Source organism: Pogona vitticeps, chromosome 3 (assembly GCF_051106095.1).
Source record: "Pogona vitticeps strain Pit_001003342236 chromosome 3, PviZW2.1, whole genome shotgun sequence".
NCBI classification, from domain to species: domain Eukaryota; kingdom Metazoa; phylum Chordata; class Lepidosauria; order Squamata; family Agamidae; genus Pogona; species Pogona vitticeps.
In genome coordinates, this window is record NC_135785.1 from 235,624,888 (window position 1) to 235,647,067 (window position 22,180).

At 41.4% G+C, this 22,180-nt stretch overlaps 1 protein-coding gene across 5 annotated transcripts in view; it reads right to left on the minus strand.

The window, feature by feature from the left end:
* IGSF11 (immunoglobulin superfamily member 11) overlaps nt 1-22,180 on the minus strand; it is a 235,217-nt gene that overhangs the window by 139,348 nt on the left and 73,689 nt on the right. The gene's annotated exons all lie outside the window — the stretch shown is intronic.

The following is a 22,180-nucleotide window of genomic DNA, read 5'->3' on the forward strand; positions in this document are numbered from 1 at the left end:
ACACACTTTCTCTCTTCTGATGCAAAAACAAATTCTTTTTCCCCTAGAGTCCACACCTGTCAGATCACATGGACGGTTATGTATTCTATCTAATAAATAACAAGCAATCATGTACTCCTGCTTAAGTCCTTCCAACTTGACCACAGACTGGTCTCTTATGGGCCCTTTAATAAATTGCTTTTGTTTGTTTAATCTTTTCCAACATTGTCAGATGGCTGGGATACAGTTGTTGAGAGCCGAATGTACCTAAATTACCCAAGTGATCCATTCATTTTCTGTACTAGGCTTGCCTGACAAAAAGCCGATTTATTAACCTGAGCTACTCCATCCCTTTTTTACATGAATGTCAATTTTTTCGCCCACTCATCTGGTGGGTTGTTATTTGATTTGCTAAGGTACCAGAGTTAGTTAAGTCTCCTTTGCCAATAATGGTATTAACAGATTAGGGGATTTTGGGGGGTAGTCTGCGCACAAACCAGTAAACATCCTCTCTGTTGCAATATGTGTCTTAAAAATGACTCAGTGAACAATCATGGGCTAGCCAAATCTTTCATCCTAAACAACCTCACAGGACTATTGTGAGGTAAAAGCGGTGAAGCTAAGAATCCTGACCTACTTGAAGGAAAGAAAGGACATAAATGGTAGCGTTTGATTGGGGGAGGGTTGGTTGGTTTGTGGGGGTTTTCTGCTTACAATTTTGCATACTGCCTCTGGCTTGTTTGACTAGAAAGGACTCTTCTAGGCTGGAGTGACTGTCAATCTGTCCAGCATTAATCAACAGTTCTCTCCTGTGTCTTTATTAAAAGAGAGCCCTGCCTCTTTGCTGAGATTTCTTGTTCCTCAGAGTCTGTTTATGTCTGTTGATGGTGGTTGTTCAATAATTTCTGCAAGAAATCTACTGAACTAGAGTTGCTAAAAGCAATCATGTCAATTATTAGTTTGCTGTGTAAACCAATGGAACTTTTTAATTCTTTATACTACTAATGTCTCAGAGAGAAAGTCATTGAGACATAAGTGGCTTTTTTAATGAAAAAGGGGTGGATTATCTGAGGAATGTTAACCAAAATTTCAAAACTCTCCAACAAGGTAATAAAGAAATAAATACTACAAGATTTCTTTTTTTATTATTTATTTACACCACTCAGAGGAGAGGAAAGAAGCCCAAGATAGTTCATGCAAACACCCAAAAATGTTTTCCAAAGACGTTTCAAACTGTATATGTTACCAGGAGTATAGTCTATAGTCTTCTAGTCTATGGGCCAAGGAGAATCAGGCGGGGTAAGAGTCATAAAGCACATAGAAGGAAGAATTATGACACCTTAAATTCATTCCCAATTTCATTATGAAATTATATTTGGAAATCCCAGCATGCCTTGCTTTCATTCTAAGAGCTTTCAAATACAATTAATTTCCAACCGCTCATGATTATAGAACTATATACACTATATAAAAAGGGAGTGCATGTCGAGGAGAGATTTATAATAAAATCTTACAGATGGGCCAGGGAAATCTAAATGGTAGTCCTTGCTCAACCACAAGGTTCACTGAACTATGATGACACAGACTGAAGTCTGCACATCAGGGAGAAGAAACAAGCACATCAACTAATGTAGCCCCCTTTAGCTCCTTCTTTCCTGTGTTCTTTATGGATACTATAGACTGCCAGAAAGACAAATAAGTAGGTTCACAACCAAATCAAGCTGTGGTTTTCCCAAGAAGCAAAAATTATTAAATTGCAGTTACTGTACTCTGGGCACATTAGGAGAAGAGAAGATTCACTGAAAGACAATAATGGTGGAGAAAGTTGACAGCAGCAGGAAAAATGAACATGAGGCTGATTGACTCAGTAAAGGAAATGTTGGTGTCTTTGTAAAGTTTGAATGGCAGGTCACTTCTGGGGGTCACTAACTCATGGCACATAGCAGCAACACTCCTGTTTTCCTCAGCTCTGCCACCAAGAGGTGAGTTTTCATCTTCCCTGACTGCTCCTAAAGCATTAATTTATCCTCTGTAATTCTGTGTCTCCTACCAACTTTCTTAATTTACCCAACCAACTCACTAGAATAAGCAGAAACAGACAATGAAATGGGAAGGCAATAAGATGTGGGGTGAAAAAACAAGACATGAGACTGCTGTTAAACCACCAACAGAGTTTTTAATTAACATTTTTGAAAAACAAAAATTAAATTGCTACTGCAATTATGTTCAGAGAAAGGAAATATTTTGGAGACTACTTTTAGCAGTTACTTATGAGTTGAGATAATTCTTACACAGATGGCATACTACATACACCAAGACCAGGAAACTAATCAGAAATTTGATGTATGTGTGTATCCTTGTGTCTTTGTTTATTGCCTTTCTGCAATAAGGTGCTGGAGCTGGTTTACAACATTTAAAATAAGCATATAAAAGTAAATGTGGAAGCATCAAGCGTTATGCATCAGACCAGAAACTGCATTGTTAATGATTTATGAGAAATAAAATGCAAGAATGGTATCAAATTTATAAATATTGGTCATTCCAATGGCAACTCTCAGGATAACATATTCAATTTTATTTGTGCTCCATTAACTTTTACTGGAAAACAAAAACAGATACTACCGGCTGAAATCTCACACCCACACCCACAACCCACACACACCAATTTTGCAGTCCTCAACAGCATTTCCATGAGGAAAGGGAGACCAAGGGAGGCCCAGAAGCTTTGGCAGGGGAATTGGAAAGATTTAACTTCTGGAAAATTGCTATGGGTGATGACATCATCTCCCTTACACAACTTCAGTTCATCTAATGGATTTCAGCCAAAACGTCCTGAGGAGTACAAGAAACCCTCCAAATTGGAGACACTGATCTTTGAAGGGTTGTACACTATACAAGTTTAAAGTTTGCTTTCTTTCAAACAAACGATTTCTGCCCCATTTGAATTTCAGATACAATGCACTCCAGTACAATTTGGACCTCACATAGCTCAGTCAAAACAAGAACGATTCAGTTAGCAATTGGGGATTTGTCTCAATAGGATACACAGCCCTAGTCCAAAGGCATGATCTTCTGTACATAATCATGGCACAACGGTGAGACGGGGGAGGCGAGAGTAGTAGTCCTTAATTTCCCTTTTGTGTTGTTCACAGATGCTTCAGACAAAGGGTTAGGGGCAGTCCTAGCACAGCTACGTAATGGGGTGGAATATCCCGTCCTTTATCTCAGTCGAAAATTGGTTGTGAGGGAACAGAAATATGTGGTTATTGAAAGAGAGGCTCTGGTGATTCGATGGGCCACCCATGGTTTGAGATATTACCTGTTAGGGGCCACTTTTATGTTGGTGACTGCCCATGTGCCATTGCAATGGCTGGTACAAATGAAGGACACTGACCCCAGACTTACCCAATGGTACCTAGCCCTCCAACCTTTCGCCTTTATGGTTCAATATCGGAAAGAGAAGGAATAGTGGCAGAGGAGGCTGAAAGAGGAAAAAGAGAAAGTAGAGAGAAAAACCCTGAGTGCTCATTGGAAGGACAGATCCTGAAGCTGAGGCTCCAATACTTTGACCATCTCATGAGAAGAGAAGACTGCCTGGAAAAGCCCCTGATGTTGGGAAAGTGTGAAGGCAAGAGGAGAAGGGGATGACAGAGGACGAGATGGTTCCTGCCGTTGTGTTTTTTTTTTCTAGGACTTGAACTGCTGGCTTGCTTTTCAGCTTCAAGTCTCTCTTGTCAACGTGATGGCCAATAAGTGGATCTTTGCTGTGCTTCTGCTTCCAAGGGCTATTAAGATTCTTTATCTCCCTCCTTTTGGTTTCTGTTTCCTGGGCTAACTTGTTGCACCATTTCTGATTTTGGGAATCACCTCATAAAAACAGACTCTGATGTCTAAAGCAACAGTTTTTTAACTAAAATAAAGTGACTGACCAGTTTCATAACTTGATGGTGGCTTTGGACCAGTCTATCTCCCTCAGGCTAAACTACCAGACAATAGTGTTGTGAGAAGAAACTGGGACAGTACTGTACTTATGTATGCTGCCCTGACAGACCAGTGAGATACAAACTTGCTAATCAGAAAAATCAGAGGTGCTAGTGATGATAGACATTATCAATAAAAGAAACTCACCCATGGGCAGAAATTGTTTACTAATGCTCTTCCAATATGAAACACACCCAGCAAAACAGACAACTGTGTACATATTTTTCTCTACACCAGTTCTCAAAGTAACAGGGAATATATCAAATAATCCTTAGAAGTCTACCACCAAAGCCTTTTCATTCAAGGCTGGCTGAAGGCAAATCAAAGCCGGCTGACAGGATAGTTTTCATACCAGTTCAGTTTCGTTTACTCCATTTTAGGTGGTGATTTATGTTGTATGAGATGTCTTGTATCTGCTGGGTTGAAATTCTGTGAAAAGGAGGTGACAATTCTCTTTTATAACAGAATAATAACTTTTCTTTTCTTATGATTCTTCTTGTGTAGTATGTACATTATACCTCACTTTTTAACCTCACAGAAGGTAATATATAATTTCTACTAACAAATGGAGCATATAAATAACTATATGCAATCATTTCAAAGGAAGTGTCTTGCCCTATTCCTAAAATGAAGGAAGCAACCATATTTCCGGGCGATGAAGACCAGAAGGGATTGTGAAGAATGGGCAGCAAAATGGCAAAACTTGGAGAATGGGCAGCAAAATGGCAAATGTATTTCAACATAAAAAAAGTCAAGTAATTCACACTGGGGCAAAAAATCCAAACTTTAGTTATCAGTTAATGGGTTCTGAGCTGTCCTTGATGGATCAGGAAAGAGATCTTTGTGTGCAGGTGAATATCTCGATGAAAGTGTCAACCCGGTGTGTGGTGGCAGTGAAGAAGGTCAATTCCATGTTAGGTATCATTAAAAAGAGGATTGAAAATAAAACAGCCAACATTCTAATACCATTGTACAAAATGATGGTAAGGCTGCACCTGGAGTATTGCGTACAGTTCTGGTCGTCGCACCTCAAAAAAGATATCGTGGAACTGGAAAAGGTGCAGAAGAGAGCAACTAAAATTATACCGGGGCTGGGGCACCTCCCTTATAAGAAAAGGCTACAGTGTTTAGGTCTAGAGAAAAGGTGCCTGAGGCGGGGGACATGATGAGATGTATAAAATTATGCAGGAGATGGATCAAGTAAATAGAAGAAAGCTATTTTCCCTCTCATGCAATACTAGAACCAGGGGACATCCACTCAAGTTCAGTATTGGCAGAGTGAGAACAGAGAAAAGATTTCTTTACCTAGCATGTTGTTAGTCTGTGGGACTCCTTGCCACAGGATGTGGTGATGGCATCTGGCCTAGATGCCTTGAAAGGGGGACTGAACAGATTTCTGGAAGAAAAGTCCATTACAGGTTACAAGTTATGATGAGGATATATAATCTCCAGGCTTAGAAGGAAGGTACCTCGAAATGGCAGAAAGAAGGGAGGGGTATCAGGAGACATGTATCTAGTTACTGTACAGTGGGGTCTCGACTTACGAACTTAATCCGTATTGGAAGGCAGTTCTCAGGTCGAAAACTTCTTAAGTCGAATCTGCATTTCCCATAGGAATGCATTGAAAACCATTTAATCCGTATCTGCTCTTTTCGTCCATAGAAACTAATGGGAAGCTGCTATTCCGCCTTCTGCCACTAGAGGGGGATATTTTTTCTTTTTTCCTTTTAACCTAAGATGACTTAGCTTTTTAAAAAGGGGGAAAAAAGAGTTCGTAACTCGAATCTAAGTTCGTAAGTCGAGTCCATATATTCCTATGAGAGCAGTTCGTACGTCGAAACGTTCGTATGTCAAGCCGTTCGTAAGTCGAGACCCCACTGTATCTTGTATGCTCCCAGAGGCATCTGGTGGGGCTGCTGTGAGATACAGGAAGCTGGACTAGATGGGCCCCTGGCCTGATCCTGCAGGGCTCTTCTAACGTTCTTATGTTCCTCATACCACTCACCCTCCCTACGTGGATTTTATTTAACATGTCCCATCCAGATCTTTTAGAAAATAAGACAGAAGTTATAACTAAAGGAAAACCAGTTATGTTCAAAAAAATTGTTTATGCCTGTGTGCATGTTTTGCATAGGAACCTGGAATGTAAGATCCATGAACCTCGGGAAGCTGGAGGTGGCCAAACACGAGATGGCAAGAATAAACATTGACATCCAGGGTGTCAGTGAACTAAAATGGACAGGAATGGGTGAATTTAATTCAGATGAATATCATATCTACTATTGTGGGCAAGAATCCCGTAGAAGGAATGGAGTAGCCCTCATAGTCAACAAAAGAGTGGGAAAAGCTGTAATGGGATACAATCTCAAAAATGATAGAATGATGTCAATACGAATCCAAGGCAGACCATTCAACATCACAATAATCCAAGTTTATGCACCAACCAGCATTGCTGAGGAGACTGAAATTGAACAATTCTATGAAGATTTACAACACCTTCTAGAACTGACACCAAAGAAAGATGTTCTTCTCATTCTAGGGGACTGGAATGCTAAAGTAGGGAGCCAAGAGATAAAAGGAACAACAGGGAAGTTTGGCCTTGGAGTTCAGAACGAAGCAGGACAAAGGCTAATAGAGTTTTGTCAAGAGAATAAGCTGGTCATCACAAACACTCTTTTCCAACAACACAAGAGGCGACTCTATACATGGAAATCACCAGATGGGCAATATCGAAATCAGATTGATTATATTCTCTGCAGCCAAAGATGGAGAAGCTCTATACAGTCAGCAAAAACAAGACCTGGAGCTGACTGCGGTTCTGATCATCAGCTTCTCATAGCAAAATTCAAGCTTAGACTGAAGAGATTAGGAAAAACCACTGGGCCACTCAGGTATAATCTAAACCAAATCCCTTATGAATACACAGTGGAAGTAAAGAACAGATTTAAGGAACTAGATTTGGTGGACAGAGTGCCTGAAGAACTTTGGATAGAGGCTCGTAACATTGTCCAGGAGGCAGCAACGAAAACCATCCCAAAAAAAAGGAAATGCAAGAACGCAAAGTGGCTGTCCAACGAGGCCTTAGAAATAGCAGAGAGGAGAAGGGAAGCAAAATGCAAGGGAGATAGGGAAAGTTACAGAAAATTGAATGCAGACTTCCAAAGAATAGCAAGGAGAGACAAGAGGGCCTTCTTAAATGAACAATGCAAAGAAATAGAGGAAGATAACAGAAAAGGAAAGACCAGAGATCTGTTCAGGAAAATTGGGAGATATTAGAGGAACATTTTGCGCAAAGATGAACATGATAAAGGACAAAAATGGGAGAGACCTCACAGAAGCAGAAGACATCAAGAAGAGGTGGCAAGAATACACAGAGGAACAATACCAGAAAGATTTGGATATCCCAGACAACCCAGATCATGTGGTTGCAGACCTTCAGCCAGACATCCTGGAGAGTGAAGTCAAGTGGGCTTTAAAAAGCTTGGCTAACAACAAGGCCAGTGGAGGTGATGGCATTCCAGTCGAACTATTTAAAATCTTAAAAGGTGACGCTGTTAAGGTGCTACATTCAATATGCCAGCAAGTTTGGAAAACTCAACAGTGGCCAGAAGACTGGAAAAGATCAATCTACATCCCAATCCCAAAGAAGGGCAGTGCCAAAGAATGCTCCAACTACCGTACAATTGCACTCATTTCACACGCTAGCAAGGTTATGCTCAAAATCCTCCAAGGTAGGCTTCAGCAGTATGTGGACCGAGAACCCCCAGAGGTACAAGCTGGATTCCGAAAGGGCAGAGGAACTAATGACCAAATTGCTAACACGCGCTGGATTACAGAGAAAGCGAGAGAGTTCCAGAAAAACATCTACTTCTGCTTCATTGACTATGCAAACGCGTTTGACTGTGTGGACCACAACAAACTATGGCAAGTCCTTAAAGAAATGGGAGTGCCTCATCACCTTATCTGTCTCCTGAGAAACCTATACGTGGGACAGGAAGCAACAGTTAGAACTCGATATGGAACAACTGATTGTTTCAAAATTGGGAAAGGAGTACGACAAGGCTGTATATTGTCCCCCTGCTTATTCAACTTATATGCAGAATACATCATGCAAAAGGCTGGACTGGAGGAATCCCAAGCCGGAATTAAGATTGCCGGAATAAATATCAACAACCTCCGATATGCAGATGATACCACTCTGATGGCAGAAAGTGAGGAGGAATTAAGGAACCTTGTAATGAGGGTGAAAGAGGAGAGTGCAAAAAACGGTCTGAAGCTCAACATCAGAAAAACTAAGATCATGGGCACTGGTCCCATCACCTCCTGGAAAATAGAAGGGGAAGATATGGAGGCAGTGACAAATTTTACTTTCTTGGGCTCCATGATCACTGTAGATGGAGACAGCAGCCACAAAATTAAAAGACGCCTGCTTCTTGGGAGGAAAGCGATGACAAACCTTGACAGCATCCTAAAAAGCAGAGACATCACCTGGCCAACAAAAGTCCGAATAGTCAAAGCTATGGTTTTTCCTGTCGTGATGTATGGAAGTGAGAGCTGGACCATAAAGAAAGCTGACTGCCGAAGAATTGATGCTTTTGAATTGTGATGTTGGAGGAGGCTCTTGAGAGTCCCCTGGACTGCAAGGAGAACAAACCTATCAATTCTAAAGAAAATCAACTCTGAGTGCTCACTGGAAGGACAAATCCTGAAGCAGAGGCTCCAATACTTTGGCCATCTTATGAGAAGAAAAGACTCCTTGGAAAAGACCTTGATGTTAGGAAAGTGTGAAGGCAAGAGGAGAAGGGGACGACAGAGGATGAGATGGTTGGACAATGTCATCGAAGCTACCAGAATGAATTTGACACAACTCCGGGAGGCAGTGGAAGATAGGAGGGCCTGGCGTTCTCTGGTCCATGGGGGTCACAAAGAGTCGGACACGACTAAATGACTAAACGAAACGAAACGTGTGCATGTTTCTGTATTCATATGTGCACACACACAAACAGCTATAAAAATACGAATTTAATCCTACTCTCTTCTATCAATATAGTCTATAATAATAAAAAGCATGTTCTGTTATTTAATACATTCCTGTTTGTAAACTGTACCCTTCCACATTAAACTGAAGGACAGTAAGAAGGATTTGTGTTCGAAAAGGCAAGGGGCATAGCCACAGTTATGTTTATCATAGTTTATCAGCTAAAATAAAGTTCCACTACCTCTTCCTTGCAAAGCTGTAATGCAGCAATCAGGGCTTCATATATTCTCATGCAAAAAAGACAGCAGTACAACAGAAAAATCAAATTTATATCCCGTAAAGGAGAATCTGTGCGAGAAAAGTAAAAGTTCAGCATTTTTTAATGACATTGATACTTTCAGTAATATAGCTAGACCATCTTTCCACTTAGGTTCAAAAGAATATTGATAATTGTAATCAAGTAAGAAGCTCTCTGGCATTGAGAACTAGGAAAATGGAAAGAGAATACAGCATAGAATATCTTGACTGAGCTTCAAAAACATGGCATATTCTACAGACAATCAAAAGGAATTTGTAATTGGCTTATCAATGGAAAGGACTTAAGATAAAGATAGAAGAAATACACACACACATACCACTACAGAAAAATCCCCATTCTCCATATTATTTAGTATCACAAGACTGAAAACCACAACTCTGTGGAGGAAATGCCCCTCCCCAAAAAAGTAATTCAGAAGAGGCAAACAAATCAACTATGTCTTGGATTCAATCCAGCATCTTCCAGTGATAATTCTAATCCATCAAATGAAGGATTATGGAAGTCAGAAGAGACAGATGGTGGTATAAAGACAAGTGTGTCTTACTGTTTGGCTCTTGCTAGCTTTCCTGAGGTTATGGCCAGGATTTCAAGCTCTTCTAGTTTAAGCCCTTGATCATCAAAGATGTGGAAGAACGGCTGAAGCAATTCCTACAGCTCAATGAGGAGAAAGATTAGTACTAACCACAAAGGGTATGCTGAAAACGCTGGACAGATGGGAATTTCATGATGAGGATCAGAATAGAATGGAAACAAAATGTGTTTCTATGGGACATCTCTCACATATGTTCAATATTTAGAATGGGCAATGTAAAAAGGCCAGTAGGGTCACCTACTACAATCTAGTCAATTCTGGGCATTAGTAACTTCACTTAAAAAAATTTAATGACATATTTTGAATTGAGAAAAAACAGAGCGGTTACTTACCTGTTAACTATGGTTCTTTCTAGTGGTCCTCTGTGAATCCACACAACTGGGTATAAACTGCACATGCGCTGGATCCTCAGAAAATTCAAGACCTTAAAAAAGAAACATTAGTACTACGTTACCCCTTACCACGCATGCTCCACCCACCCAAACCTCAGTTCCAAAGTCTGCCATCATCAGAGCTCTAGTGCTAAGACCAAGAGTGACGGACAGTGGGGAGTTCGGCCGGGATGTGTGGATTCATAGAGGACCACTAGAAGAACCATAGGTACAGGTAAGTAACCACTCTTTCTCCTACGTGGCCTCTGTGAATCCACACAACTGGGTGACTAGCAAGCTCAGTTACCAGAAGGTGGGTCGTCACTCCAGAACAGATGTAAGCACAGCTCTCCCAAAACTAGCTTCCTTCTTGGCCCTGAGGGCCAACCGATAATGAGTTACAAAGGCAAACAGAGTGGACCATGTGGCTGCTTTGCAAATATCTGATATGTCAATTCCATGTTGAAGTTGCCACAGATCTGGTAGAATGTGCCTTTAGCGCCTCTGGCAGGGTTTTACACGATAGCTCATAGGCCAGAGTGATTGTAGACACAATTCATCTTGAAATAGTATGTGAAGTTGCAGGAGAGCCTTTGTGAGGACCATGGAAGCAAACAAATAAACGGGGAGAGGTGCAAAAGTCATTAGTTCTGGACGTTTAAATAAGCCAAAAGCACAATGAACATCTAACAAGTGGAGCATAGACTCAACATCTGAAGAAGGATTAGGAAACAATGTAGGCAAAGTCAAAGGTTGATTCACATGAAATCTGGAAATAACTTTAGGGAGAAAAGTAATACCCCGATACAAAATCACTTTGTCCTGAAAGAATTGAAGGTAAGGTGCATTGGCTCGAAGTGCAGCCAGTTCACTTGCCCTTCTAGCAGAGGTTATTGCTACTAAGAATAACGTTTTGAATGATAGGAGTCAAAATTCAGAGGAAGACATGGGCTCGAATGGTGGATGTGTAAGGGCTTGTGACACAACACGCAAGGACCACTGTGGTACAGGGGGACGAGTAGGTGGATGTGTATTTTGCAGACCCTTCAAGAATATATTAAAGATAGGGTGTGAAAATAGCTGGAACATTCAGACTCGGGCAGCTGGAAGGAGACAATGGCAGAGACATAAACTTTAAGAGTAGAAAAATCCAAACCTGGTCAAACAGATGACGTAAATATGTAAGTAAAGTGTCAACAGATACAGGCACAGTTCATAAATTTCGTGATTCAGCAAACTTTATAAAGATAGACCATTTGTACACATAAAGAATTCTGGTGGAGGGCTTCTGAGCCTTGTCCAACACTTCCTTGATCATGGGTGAATCCTCCAGTCAGTTGTAGGGCATCTAGGTCTTGGTGACAAATCCTGCCTGTGTCCTGTGTCAAAAGATGTGGCAGAAGTGGAAGCATGAAGAACTCTGACGCCATAATTTTGAGAGTGGTAAACATGGCTGCCGAGGCCATCATGGTGCAATTAGAATGACATTGGCGTGGACGTGACAGATTTTGATCAGAGTTCTTTGAATTAGTGGTATGGGCAGAAACAGGTAAAGAAGACAATCCATCCACTCCACCATGAAGGCATCGCCGTGCGATGCTTTGTCCATCCCTGCTCTGGAGCAGAACGTGTCGCATTTGCTGTTGAGATGAGTGGTGAACATGTCTACCACTGGAAACCCCACCTGGTGCAAATCATCCTGCAGACAGCCTCGTCGAGTTGCCATTTGTGTGTCTGGGAGCACATTCGACTGAGGGCATCTGCAACTTCGTTGTCTTCCATGGACACATAGATGGCTACTGGAAAAACATGATGGGCATAGCACCACTTCCATAGATGGACTGTAAGGAAAAGGAGTGACATTGAATGTGTGCCCTTGCTTGTTGATATAATACATGGTTGTGGTGTGGTTGGTAAGTACCACGACCTGTTATTAGGGGGCGAAACGCACGAAAGGCCTTGATGACAGCCCACATTTCCGGATGGTTTATGTGTAGTTGACTCTCCTTTCTGGACCAAAGGGCATGAATCCTGTGCGGACCACAGTGAGCTCCCCAGCTGGTGGGACATGCGTCCATCATCACCTGAATTGTCAGTTGTAATGGACAGAATGGATGGCCCATTAGGAGGTTTGGGACGAATGTCGACCATTCTAACTGTTCTGCCAACTCCAGAGTAACTTGGACGCGCTTGGAAGGATTGTCTATCATCAGGTCGAATAGGGATAGGTACCAGGCATGAAGAGCATGAATCTTGAACCTCGCATGAGGGAGAGCGGATGTAGTAGATGCCATTAGACCTAAAAGATGCTATGGTGTGCAGATACGTACTTTGGCGTATAGGCGAAAGGAACAGATAGCAAGCCTTAATTTGGTGATGCGTTGGGGAGGAAGGAACACCCTTGCTCTAACAGAGTCAAGACACGCACCTATGTAATCTACAATCTGAATAGGTTGAAGATGAGATTTTTCTTTGTTGATTTTTAACCCCAGGTGTGTCAGACTATGTAGAACAAACTCAGTATCTCGAATGGCCTTTTGACGAGAAGCAGGCACTACCAGCCAATCGTCTATGTATGGAAAAATTGCGATGATCTAGAGACGAAGGTAGGGGCGGGTGATAAGTCAAATGGTAGGGCATAAAATTGATAGGCAGTATCTTCAAAGAAAAAAGGGTAGGTAATATTTTGAAGGGCAGGTAATACTTTGGCCCAAAGCTGCTTCTGGTAGACACCTAACCTGGCCTAGCCTGGTAGTTAGAAACTCTAAGAAGAAAGGAAGCAAAGGAGTACATTCGGCACCCCAGACCACCCAACATCTGACCTTCCCCATTGGTGGGAGTTACCTTGGCTTTACCTCCAGTTCTCGAAACGTTGGCCACTTTCTTCTTCTTAATGTTTTTTCTACAGTCAAGTGCCTTAGGGTGGGTAGAGAAGCAGCTGGAGTCAACGATTTTGAAACTTTTGAAGCCGATCCAAAGCCCTTTTTAGAGGTGGCTGAAGGAGATTTTGCCAGTGGAGTCGCTTGTACTCACTCTGTCGAAGGCTCGGTGTGATGAGCAGGTGGTTGAGGGGTGGCTGATTCCATTTGTACTTTGACGGGAGAAAGAGACTTGCTCAACAGGTAAGCCTTAAGCTGCTGCTCACGAGACTTCAACGCTGGCTTAGAGAGGTGTTTACAGTGAGAACAGGAATGGGTTTGATGTCCCTCCTCCAGGCAAAACAGACAGCATTCGTGTCCATCGGTGAAGGGAATTTTGGTGGCACAGGACACACAGCGTTTGAAAAGAGGCCACCCCCACATTGAGACAAATAACGAACACCCACAGTCAGTAAGAGTATTATTTAACCAGTCCAAGTCAAGCCAATAATGACAAAATAATAAGAACAAAGTCCAAATCGTAAATTGAAGAGGAAGTTTATTTCCAAAAGCTGTATCATAAGGGAGGTAATCAGTCTGAAGGAAAGGGCGGGAAACCGTAAATCACAATCCGTAACAGTCCAAAAATAATACCAGAGGCAACGCATGACAAAATCAGTTGTCAGGGAAGTTCGGATCAAGCACGAAAAAGACGATTGAAAGGTTTTAGCGATAGCTCTAGCAAAGAGGTTCCAGTCACAATGGTGGCAAAAAGGAACTGAGGTTTGGGTGGGTGGAGCATGCGTTGTAAGGGGCAACATACTACTAATGTTTCTTTTTAAGCTCTAGAATATTCCAAGGATCTGGCGCAAGCACAGTTTATACCCAGTTGTTTGGATTCACAGAGGCTACGTAGAAGAACCACTGGCTCCACCGAGACTAAGACAAGGGTTCCAACAATGGAAAGCAAAAACTTTAGCAGAGCTGTCTTTTTACGCTTCTCAGCTTCTCATCCACTTTTATGTCTAAGCTCAAATATAGGTTGGAAAAGCTGAATCTGGGCAATATGAAAAGGATCTATGAGCAGATTTTCCTAATGAGTTCATTGTTTCCCCTCCAAGCAATGAGAGGTGACTCTAAACTTCAGTGGAATCTACATACTTATCCAATTTAAATGACCTGCCTCAAAGCTGCTTTCACTTCACATCCCAGTGCAAACCATATGGACACTAATAAAAATCTTCAAAGTTAGCGGAACCCTTCTTAAATAGTACTGTCCAGGACAAAACACAGCATTCCAAATTGGATTGAAACTACTGTTGGGTAAAACCATCTCCCCAGATCCTCCTATATCATGAAAGACCGCTAGCTAGTCAATCATAATCACAAAATGACTCTGAGATGGAAAGTCAGATCACATGCAATGGAGGGGAGGGGAAGAAAAGCTGTGATGGCTATTATGGAGTCAATGCCACTTTTCATAACTTCTCATTGTATGGTGAATGGAGACTTCTAGGCAAAATATTCATGCTCATTGTGCAACAAAACAGTTATGTGCTTCAATACACACACAGGTTCCCATTCATTGCCTGGAGTTAGATGGCCATTTTGTCATACTCCAGAAATTCACTCTGAAAAATCTGTTGCTGCCATGTGCCCTATGGCCATGTAAATGGACTCTACAACAGAGACAAACTATAGAGAAACCATCTTGCCATACAAGGAGAATTATCTGTGTCATGAGTCTTCTGCAATAAACAAATATACTGCTTTCTCATATATAGAGAAGGGGTAGACGGAGGGGTGGGGGGTTGGAGGTGTTAAATCAGTCAATCAAACAATCAATTCCACAAGGAGCAGCCACGTCATGAGGAACTTTCTTTGTTCATATCAGAGTGTTACACAATTTTAAATTATTGACATATATGAAATATAGGCGAAAGATTTATGCGGTCTGAAGAGAAACCAGAGTATTAAAATTAAACACAGATTAGAATGATAAAATAAGAAACAGAAAGCACTGAAACACGGAAACTGACTTAGATTACTGTTTTAAAACAAAAGAATTATTTTTACACATATTCATTGAATAAATATGAAGGAAAAGAAAACATGGCACAACTTATATACTAAGGACAAGGGCGCATACTCTTAAAATTGGGTCTCAAAACATCTTTAAAAAAAAAAAAAAACCAGAAGATGTATCCAAGCATCAATAGCCAAAGATCTGTCAGCTATGCTCAGCAGTCTTGTTGCGAAGTGAGGACAATGTCAGCCAAATTTAAAAGTGCTCTGCAAGATCAGAAACTTTCCTCCTTGTTGAAAGAAAAAGCACTCTCCACATGCAGTCCTCCCTGGCCATGAAAGTGAGTTTAACTTTTATATGCTTCTTAAGCATATGCTAAACACGGAATTTGCAAAAAGCAGCCATTGTTGCTCACCTTTACAGAAACTTCATCCAAATTTCCAAATCAATTGTGGAATAACTAGATATTAATCCTGATTATTTGCAAGGTCAGTGACTGACATCAATGTGTTATGCTGTCTCATTCTTGTCTTAACTGGAATAAATACAGTACTAACTTTGAGTTTCCCAAGGGCCTTTTCTTAAATAGAAGTCTTGCCAAACTGGAAATTAAAAAAAAAATCAAAGGGACAAGATGGTAAAATCTCTGTAGTATTATAAGCAGTTTGTTCCAACCACAGTAAATTTTAGTTCATGCAGCATGATATGTGAGTAAGGGGTTATAGAAGCCCACCATCACTAACAAGAAGAACCAGCAAAAAGACTGATTACTGTTTCAGTGATACACGCTAATCTGCAATCCTGTCAACTTCATAACAGCAAGCATCTTTCTGCATTACCCACTGAGACCTGAACATCAGCCAAAGGCATTAGTCATGCCAGTTCATTTTTAAGGAACAGCTTCTGAAAAGGAACTCAGCCGGGATAAAAATAAAAATCCTTGGCTTCCCACCATCCAGTCTCCTTTGTCGTCCTGCTTTATTTTGCTTTACACTTCCTTAGTACCAACATCCAGCAGTAAATTCGAAATCTGAAACATGAGATTTAACCAAGAGAATTTATGCTGTGAAGGCCAGAATATCTGACTAAAATTCTTCAGACAGCAGTTGTTCTGTGATCATCTCTCAGAAGTTCACAGGATATTCTTTAGCTATTCACTGACCCAACCCAACTCACCTTGCAGGACTGATGGATGCATAAAATGTATTCTGCCCCAAGGTTTTTGAAGAATACAAAAGTGAAATAAAGATGTCTTTTCAACAGAAAGTACAGTGGGGTCTTGACTTGAGAACTTAATCCATATTGGAAGGCGGTTCTCAAGTCAAAAAGTTCTCAGGTCAAATCTGCATTTCCCATAGGAATGCATTGAAAACCATTTGATCCGTATCTGCTCTTTTCCATCCATAGAAACTAATGGGAAGCTGCCTTCGACCACTAGAGGGGGATATTTTGTTTCTTTTTTTCTTAGGTCAAGAAAGGTTCAGGGAAGGCAGGGAAAAGACAGTCCAGGCAGTCTGAAGACTCCCAATCCACTCTCTAAACGCTGGGAGGAGTGAGGAAGCAGGCAGGCACCCTTTTCACTGGCCAACAGTTAACTGAAAGTTCAAATTTTGCACTTTCCCTGCCTACCACGTGGGTTTTTTTCAGTTCGTAACTCAAATCTAAGTACATAAGTCAAGTCAATATTCTCCTATGAGAGCGGTTCTTAAGTCAAAATGTTCTTAACTCGAGCCGTTCTTAAGTCAAGACCCCACTGTATGGGATACTGCAACCCTGGTCTCTTAAGTGCACTGTCACTGGGCTTTTGAGTTCAACCTTAGGGATATAGAAAATAATGCCTCATATTCACTGATTTAGGCTGCCTCTCCAGCATGAGGGAACCTCCAGGAAGATTTTTTTTAAGCTCCGCAAATCCCCCTCTTCCACCCAACAGCAAAACAAGGGCCCCTAATTCCCATAAAATGTGTTGTAGAAAACTAGCACACACATAAAGCAAGCACAGGAGAGGGAAACAATTCATTCATGTGCTGCAGAAAATTATTAAATGTTAATGAATCCACCCCTCCTCTTTCATTTCATCCTCCTTGTGGAAAGAAATTTGTCCCCAGCAATCTGCCTTCCCCATCCCATTCCTTGCCAATACACTGCAAGAGAAAATTTTCTTCCGCACCAGCTTTCTTGTACTTCTCTCTCATTTCTGTCCCCAGTCCAGGCTTTTAACCAGGCAAAGAAAGCTTGTGCTAAGGGCACATAAGCTTCAGTGCACTGCATAAGACAAAACAAAATTTCCTGGGCAGTTTCAGTGCTGTAGCTTAAGTCTGCATAAGAAACTGTTTTCACAAATGCTGACAGAATCACCAGTGCCTGGAAATACCTTACTGTCCTTAATGGCAAGGTAGCAAAAGCTTCACTTTCACAGTCTTGCTTAAGAGCATAAAATAAGGGAGGATTTACATTCTAATACAACTTTCATCAAAACTGAAATAACGTTCAAATGGTTAATTTTCACTGACTTGTTGCACATGGTCTTATCTCTTATTTATTTATCACAGAAACATTTCAACAACTAAAGACTATACACTTCCCTTTAAAAAGATTTTCTCTCCCATGCAAAACTATTACTATCATCAGCAGTAGGAGTAAAAGGAGTAGTAATCAGTAGTTAGTTGATGGAGCTGCACGTTCACACGAATGCAAAGATAGGCAACTTCCTTGGTCCAAAGGCCACACACCTCCACCTGTGGGACTTGAAGGCTTGCACCCCAACCATACCAGAAATATTTTATTCGTTTTTAAAGGATTACTCAGATGAAAAAGCCCCCTCACATCCTTTAGTTTAAACAAATACAAGAAATGGGAATGTAGGGGGTAAAGGGGTGTTGGAAGATTGTTTCCCAAACTCCTTACAGGGTACAAGGCAATTTTTCTGAGCCAAAACCATTAAAACGGGTGTTTGTGATATATATGGGGGAGCTGGCAGGCTGCATTTGAGGCCCCAGTCAGCACCATGGGGCCTGTAATCTGCACACTGTCTACAGTACTTTTGTTCTAATACTGCATTTCAGATAAGTGGAAACAGATACAAAGCATGGAATATCAGAAGATGTACAATAATAGTATTGGTTGTATATTCCACAACTTAAGAGACATATGTATCTCTCTTAGAATGAGGTGCTGTAAACCATATGTCCAAGTCTAAATTCACCTATCTGGACCACAGAGTTTATGAACATCTTTTTCTCCTTGGCACCCTTGGTCCCTTTTTCCTCCCTTCTTGTCGCTGTTGTCATTCCCACCCACCCTCCTCCAATAAATATGACTACAGTTATAAGATTTTGTTCCTTTAAAGAGCCTTTTAAAATCTTCAGATTAACAGTACACTCACGTGACTTGGCAACTCTGTAAAACATCTTACTGGGGGTATTCTGCCGAGCCCCAAGCAAGCTGCTCTAATTGGACAAGTAGTGAAGCAATATGCAGACAGCAGATGGGCTGTGGTTAAATCTGATTGAGAGGAGACTATTTGCTCTAACCCTACTAGATTTGAGACTTATTCCTGGCAGCAAGAAGAAGAGAAGAAGGATTTGTGTCTGTGTGTGTGTGTGTGATGTTTTTTTTTTAAAAAAAAACACTCGTTTATATTCTAGTGTTCCAGATTAATTCACGCCAAGATTTTTCTTTCCTCTTCAACCGATTGTAGTTCTTACCCACAGCTCCAAAGGTTGCACTCATTAAGGGTGATATTTGCATAACCCCCACCTGTGAGGAATAAGGATCCAAAAAAATACATGAAGCCATCTCCATTCAGTGCCAAATTGTCGCAGGGATCATTTGGCTGTTAAACTGGAAAGCACTGCATGGGAATCTGCAAATTATATTCAAGGCCAGAAATGCAGGTAAGGAATGTCACAGTTTTCGTAAGAGTTAATTGGAGCCAATTATATAAGCCAACTGACCTGCCCTGGAACAGAAATGCCTTGACTCACTTGCTGCCCTTGAAAACCACAGATTCTATGTCCATGATTAGAGGTTCTGGGGCAGCCCTATCACATTGCTTCTCATTTGAAGAAAGAACACCGGAGAGGTGTTTGTCACCATAGATATGAGGAGCAATTTTAGACCCATGTTCACAAAGGAGGAGCCAAAGCCAAACTACTCATAGAGAAGAAACGTACCAGTAAAAATCGTGTTTCCAGCTTCACATGGGATGAAAATTAGCAGAAATATCTATCAAAGGCTTGTGGTGTGAGGTGGGGGACCCAGCTGGGGGACGGGACTGAAAACCAAGTGGGTGGGGATAAGCTGGAGAGGCTAGTATGGAGGCACAGCCCTAACAACATATAAGGATACTAGCAGACCTCCTGAGGACTTAGTTTGATAGAGGCATTCCCGCCTGTCTGAACACTCCACTGAAAGACCCAGTTAATTGGTTGTTGTGGGTTTTTCGGGCTCTTTGGGCGTGTTCTGAAGGTTGCTCTTCCTGATGTTTCGCCAGTCTCTGTGGCCGGCATCTTCAGAGGACTGGAGTAGGAACTTAAAGTTGTTCCTCCAGGCTTAAAGTAGGTTCTTAAAGTAGTTCCTCCAGGCTTAAAGTAGGTTCCTACTCCAGTTCTCTGAAGATGCCGGCCACAGAGACTGGCGAAACGTCAAGAAGAACAACCTTCAGAACACGGCCAAAGAACCTGAAAACCCCACAATAACCATCAGAGACCGGCTGTGAAAGCCTTCGAGAATACATCGATCCAGTTAGTTCTTTGTCATTTTCACTAATGAGGAAAGGGCTGCAATTCCTCATCCGCACCTGCAAGAATGAAACAAGCAGGAATTTACATCACAAGTAACAGCAGGACTTGTAAATGTTTTTTTTTAGTTACTTTGGGAAAGGGAGGAAATGAGTAACAACATTGTAACTACTAACAGTATAGACTTTGGGGTGTAAAACATTAGTTCTGAGGGCTGTTCTTTCTGCTCCTGGCAAATTTCTGCCTTTTAAAGATTTAATTTTTAAAAAAATCAAAACCAAGCGTAATTCAGTGCCCAAACCAAGGTCACATTTATTTTTCTCTGGTGAAGAAGATAAAAACATTGCAGACATTTGTCACTAGAAGGAGTGGCAAAGGTTTGCTTCGCTTATTAAGTGAGGAGACAAGACAGCCAACCAGACAGACTAAATGTCTCAAACAGCTACAACTGTGTGAAGGTCCTTCCCTCCAATGCTTTTACACTACAGAGCAGTTTACCTGAATCTGTGTAGAGGTAAACAAGTGGCGCAGATGAGGGTGCAAATGGAAGCCCACAACCACTATCTCCTCAGCCCACCTTAGAGTTAGCAAGGCCTCTGATGTTCCAGGTGAAGGTGTGCAATGCCTGCAAGCACGAAGGTCCTAAAAGGAGCTCCTGATCACAAGAGTGCTGTAAATGCATTATGCCAGAAATGCCTATAGACATCTTTGCAGAACTTCATCTTAAGCAAGTTTAGGTCTTACTGATTTCAGGTATGGTGGGGGTTTAGAGGGGATACAACCCCAAGTCCCCATGATTCAATTAAGCCATAAATGGGCCCAGACACAATACCTAGCTTAAAGCTTATCTGACCACATGATATCACCCTAGCCACAAGATTCGTCCACAGCTTATACAGATCACATATATAGGCAATCCCCCTGCCCAACAGTGGGAAATTCATCAGAGCTCTCACTCTAAACAGGCTCCTGCATGAGCCAATTTGTTTACTTATCCCCAAGTCCACTTAAGTGAGGAAGCACACGGATGACAATGTTGGCAAGACATTCTGGAAATCTCATGTTCTCGATGGATTCTTCTCCACATTCTTTTACACAATGAAACAAGTCTCATTTTTCTTGAGCAGAAATTTTGTTCTTCACAGGAGGCTTCAGAATGGGAATTGTGAGGGACCCTCTCCTAAAGAAATGGCATTCCTTTCACTGATTGCAACTGGAGAAAAGAAAAGATGAGCTGGTGTCTTGCCAAATCCTCCCCCAGCTCAGTGAGCTGAGATGTGAATGCAGGATTTAATGGGGGGAAAGGGAAAACACAGAAGTCTGTTATGCACAGGAGCATCTCATTACAGAAGCATGAATTTTGCACCAGTAGATTGTCACTTTAAGACCTTGTAGCTCAAGGTAACTTCAGTTCTGGATCTCTCATGAGGGTATGTATAGCAATTAATGATGTGGAGAAATCTTCCAACTGGCAAGATTCCAAGCAAGACTGGCTGTGAGACAACACCTTGGGGAGTCTCCAGACTTCTCAAGAAATCTCACTCCCAGCACAAGACTAAATTGCCAAACAGATTCTTCCCCACCCATCACACTTTCTGCAATTTGTGCAAAACAGCAGAATCACAGTGACCCAGTAACCCAATCAGATCTCACCACTACTACTAAGATACTTAATGATAGAAGTTACTAATTTCTTGGGATATTTTAAAGTAAGGTTCCTTCCAGTAGTAATGTTGGGACTACCAAAATGTATCTAAATTGACAAATGTAGTGCTCCTCTAGGATGCCATCTTAAAATTAAAAAGTCCTTTCATTTGTTTTATTTCTTTATTAATTTTTCTTCCACTAATGTTTATGTATTTATTTATTTATTTTATCGGAGTTATACCCCGCACAACTAGACAAGTAGTCTACTCTGGGCGGCATTACAAAATTTAAAAATAATAGAGCCAATGAACATGCAAAAATCCAAGATTTTTGAGTAATCTTAATTGATTAGATAGGCAGGATATAAATAAAATAAATAAATAAATAAAATAAAAAATGTAAATATTAAAATACAGCAGGAGGGAAAGCCTGCCTAAATAGCCATGTCTTAAGTTTACCTCTAAAGATACCCAGAGAGGGAGCCAGGCAGATCTCAACGGGCCAGTTGTTCCAGAGGCGAGGGGCACTCCTGAGAAGGCCCGGTTTCTCATTCTTTCCTTCCGGGCCTCCCTCGGCGTTAGGCCCCTCAATCACCTGGCCCAGCTAGAACGAGTGTCTCTGGCAGAACTGGGTGGGAGAAGGTGCTCTGCCAGATATCGAGGTCTTAAACCGTTTAGGGCTTTATAA